At 45.4% G+C, this 4,384-nt stretch overlaps 3 non-coding genes across 3 annotated transcripts; 2 read left to right on the top strand and 1 right to left on the bottom strand.

Annotated features, from left to right (window-relative positions):
- The first annotated feature begins 789 nt into the window (after positions 1 to 789).
- TRNAN-GUU (transfer RNA asparagine (anticodon GUU)) lies at positions 790 to 861 on the top strand. The gene has a single exon. It is a non-coding gene; the product is annotated as a tRNA-Asn (tRNA).
- A 627-nt stretch (positions 862 to 1,488) lies between these two features.
- TRNAD-GUC (transfer RNA aspartic acid (anticodon GUC)) lies at positions 1,489 to 1,562 on the bottom strand. The gene has a single exon. It is a non-coding gene; the product is annotated as a tRNA-Asp (tRNA).
- A 727-nt stretch (positions 1,563 to 2,289) lies between these two features.
- Positions 2,290 to 2,363, top strand: TRNAM-CAU (transfer RNA methionine (anticodon CAU)). The gene has a single exon. It is a non-coding gene; the product is annotated as a tRNA-Met (tRNA).
- Positions 2,364 to 4,384: the final 2,021 nt, after the last annotated feature.

The following is a 4,384-nucleotide window of genomic DNA, read 5'->3' as shown; positions in this document are numbered from 1 at the left end:
AAAGATCTTGGGGGTTTAGCCTGCGAGCGAATGGAAGAAAAATGACACGAAGCTGGATATGAGTAGATGTTTTTGGTCGAAAACGTCTTTCATTCACAATGAAACAGAATGGTCTCGCTCGATGCGTCATTTTATGATGTGTATTTTCATATTAAGAGTTCTTAAAAGAACTCAACTCAAAGCCCAACCGTCAAAAGGATGCTACAATGTTCGAAATTATCAACTTAACACGCCCCCTTACTTCCTTCGTGACCTCCCATCCCACTACTTCATCTACCGAAATGATTAGGCAGATCTCCTTTTTTCTAGCATTAAACCTGCTCATGATCCTTAGGCTATAGAGCATGGAGCAGACAGAGAGATGAAAGGACCACCTTCTCCTGCTTGCTTGATCGGAATCTATTTACATTTAGAATAGCTGAAGTGCTACTTCACTTCACTTAGTAGTTGAAACTCGGAGAGACAGAGAGAGTCCTCTCTCATACTTGCCAATTCCCTTGCTGATCAGCAAGGGAAGCAGTTGGCAGGAACCAACCTTAGTTGCCCCTCGGTAGAGTGAGTCTACTTAGCGAACTGGCAGGACGCAGAGATCGATTGATCAATATGCATATCGAGAGTTGATGGTTGACCGCCGCCCCCCTTGTCCTGTCCTGGGGGCTCCCCGGCCGGGGAGGCAAAGGGGATTGCTATCGTCACCCTTTCTCCCGGAAAAGAGAAAAAGTGACTAACTTTTTTTCTTTTCGGTTGGTTGGTCCAAAGAACGAGAGTCAGCTTCCTTAAGTCCGTTCTTCCTCAGTAGCTCAGTGGTAGAGCGGTCGGCTGTTAACTGACTGGTCGTAGGTTCGAATCCTACTTGGGGAGATTTGATTCATTCTGAATTCGAATTGATAGTTATCGCTTTTCTGACCCTGTCCTTCTCCTTTTTCTTTTCTAAAGACGCAGCAGAATCGTCAAACGGGACATAAAAAGTGGGAAGTTGATTGTAGGATTTCTATTCCTCACTCTCGTATAGGTGAACTTGGTTCGTTCAATGAAAAGGATCCACTGGGAATGAATGGGAAGACTGGGGTAGTATCTTCATTAGCCGGAAGGAATTAGTCTCCACTAGCGTAATTCGAAGAACGAACAAGAAAAGGCGTCACTGTTTAGGTAGGAGGATGGATGGATGTGGTCCAATGGCTAAAGCTCTGCCAGCTTCTTGTAGACTGGCAGTCTCCGAGAGGAACCTTAACCCCCCGGGGGGAGGCCGGGTGGGATGGTATACTTTTTTTTCGCCACAAGTGGGAACTCAGTCCTTGGTAAGACACAAGGGGGGAAGGAAGATCTTCACTCATTCATTTTCATTAAGTGCCTGCGGTGAGACGCGACCCACAACAAACGAAGGGGGTGGAGGGAGACCGAAGAAGGAACAATTGTCTTGAATGCTACGCTGGGATCAGCAGCTTCCAGTGAAGACAAAATGAGTCGGGCAGGAAGAGGAAGATCGTGCGGGGAAAACGGGGTTCGAACCCGCGACTTCTGGCGTGACAGACCAGCACTCTAACCAACTGAGCTATTTCCCCCTTTCGTAACTACTGTCGATTCAACAGTCACCTACCGGTTACCTTTGTAACTATACCAAAACCAAAGTAGCTGTACAACAGAATGCCCTTCGCCTTTAGTACTTTTTTTTTCTTTTGACGACAAAGAAATGGCTCTGCTCGCTTAGACTCGGGGCTCCGCGCTCTATCAGCTATCAGTTAGTTGGCGCTACGCGCGACTTCAGTTGACAAAAGCGAACAAGATAGCGCTAGCGCCCGCGGAGAACTTTCGTTTGTTCGCCTTCTAAAAGGCCTACTGACCTGCCGGTGAAAAGCCGGTTACAAAATAAATAATAAGACGTAGGTAGTGCAAAAGTACCAAAACAACTGAAGCCTACATCCCACTACGTCTGGGTTCCCCCTTCCTATGAACCTTGAGTCAGAGGTCTTACCTTGAGTCAATAGGTAGGGTCAACTATACCAAACCAAAGTGGAAGGGCCACTATCTAAGCTATTAGTGGGCTGGTTTGAACTATTGATTTACTGAATCGAGTGAAGCTGTGTTGCGTAACAAGACTATAGGTCGCCAAGGCCTAGAAGTACAAGTGGTCGCCCTAACGGCCACTCTCAAACTCACTACTTGAGTGACGAAAGTCACTTAGCTTCTTTAATAGGGCTTGCCCTCCGGGGCCCCGGGAAGAGGAAGAAGGAGATAGAGCAAAGGGTCTCCTCTTTCTGTCCGCTCTTCCCGGCATGTAGAGATCCGATTGGGCTTATAGTTTAATTGGTTGAAACGTACCGCTCATAACGGTGATATTGTAGGTTCGAGCCCTACTAAGCCCATCTGACCTGCTTAATCAATGACTCCGGTAGTCACCTGAACCACTCTCTCGGATAGCCCACAGCCTCTCTTCTGGATGCGAAAGAAGATTCGATCAACGTACAAGGTTTGCCTTCTTGTGATGTGAGAAGGAGGGTTCTTAATTGTGTTCTCAGTGCAAAAGGAGTCTGGTTCAGTGAGTCTGAAGAGAGAGAAGATCAGTAGAGCAGTTCGGCTTTGGGATTTGCCTGATCGAACCCCTACCAGTGTATTAAATGAAGATTGACATTCGTATGTACAATTTACCGGTTCTTCCTCCCGAATTGAGACCCATTGTTTATAGGTCTGGGGATAAAAGTAAAGTATCGTAAAGTTAAGTTAAGTATCGTAAGTAGTTGACAAAGCAAGTAGGAATAGGTCATGTCACAGATAGGCAAGTATAGAAGCAGGAGAAGCTGATAGACATTTGTGAATAGCAAGGCCAAGCTGTATACATATAAGCATTTTAAGGAGTTGTTTGTTGGCATATGGTTTGTTGTCACCACGGGATGCTTATTGTTGAGAAACATAAAAAAGGTAGGCATATTGTTCAGTTCACGTTTAGGTCAGTATAGAAGTAAAGCACGAGATAGGTGTTTACAAGCTAGCTAGGGTTTCTAATAGGTATAAAAGGGTAAGCTAATAACCAAGTAGTAGGGATAGGTCAACGCAAGTCACGGGTAGCCAAGAGAGACGTATTTAAGACTTTTAGTTCCAGGATAGGCAGTCATGTCAAGTAAAGTATAGCTTAGATAGTTCCTATAGAAGTATAGCTAGCCAAGTGACTAGGTTTAGCGGAGATAGAAATAGCGGGCGAGATATCAGGAGACAGGACTAGGACTTTGAACGAAGCAGGAATCTTGTCCTTTCTTTCCGCCACCCAACTATAATAAGAGTTAGAAAGCTCAATCCAAGACATGAAAGCGGATAACCAAGGTAGTGTAGTCATTGGTTGGAGGGATTCGCCTACTGGTGGGAGGCTGGGAAAACATATTCAATCTCGTAGTGAGGAATGCATTTGAAGAGGGATGAAGGAGAGTTTCTGATTGAACTCCACCACACTGTTTGAATTAGAACTGGTTGCGGTTGCAGTTTGGGAAGGAGAGAAACCATTGCTCCTAGGTTTAGGGCTCAAGAGGGCACAATTTTCTTTTATGGTGGTATTCTTTTCTTTTCCTCTTACCTCCCGCTCCGTGGATCTGTGCTACAGCTCTACCTAGGATGACCTTCTATTATCATGTTATGTCCTCAGCTCCCCATGTGGAGTCACAACCTACGTGCTATATCTGGACATGAAAAGTGGTTTTCTAGAGCAGATTAGAATTTCTTCACCGTATCGTATGAGGTAGTACTAGCTTTCATCTCATCTGATGTTCGCCTAGTCCTAAGCAGCAACAAAGATTAGATAATCTGTAATATTGAAAATGGAAAGAGAAGGGATGCAAGGGTATCCCTTCTCTTCTTTTTTTCTTCTGCTAATCCGGCTTGGCTTGGCCCTGCTCTTTACTGAACTTCAACAACAACCTGATCCCTATCTGTTAATCCGATTCGTGGCCCTGCTGCTTTCGTTGCTAGCACTTCCGTTTTCTTCGAAGGGCTGGGCTTTCCTATGAATTGGAATTCCTTGCTTCTTGCTAAAACCGTGCCTCCTTTCCGAGTTCCTGCTTTCAAACTAGTACCCACCCAGATGAAAGGAGAGTACGGCTGAAGGCAGGGCCAGTCAGTGCATTTTCTTGCTTTTCACACTAGGATGCTTTGCTTGACAAGGCTATCGTTGCAAGCGTTCCTCTTTCAATTCAAAGTATCACGAGCAAAGAACATTTGTAACTAGTTTTCCTCCGTCCACCATGGAATGAAGATGATCAAATCAAGGATTTGAAAGGGAAGTAGGGTTTACTACTTGCCAACCAGGAAGGTAGGACTTACTCGGATAGGGAGCTCGGGGAGCAAGCAGTAGAAAAGCAAAATAGCGAAGACAGGGAAATGGGGGAAGGGGAAGTTCTTG

This window comes from Zea mays, unplaced genomic scaffold, assembly GCF_902167145.1.
Source record: "Zea mays cultivar B73 unplaced genomic scaffold, Zm-B73-REFERENCE-NAM-5.0 scaffold_301, whole genome shotgun sequence".
In the NCBI taxonomy this organism is placed as follows: Eukaryota; Viridiplantae; Streptophyta; class Magnoliopsida; order Poales; family Poaceae; genus Zea; species Zea mays.
This window is presented reverse-complemented; position numbering and strand designations above follow the sequence as displayed.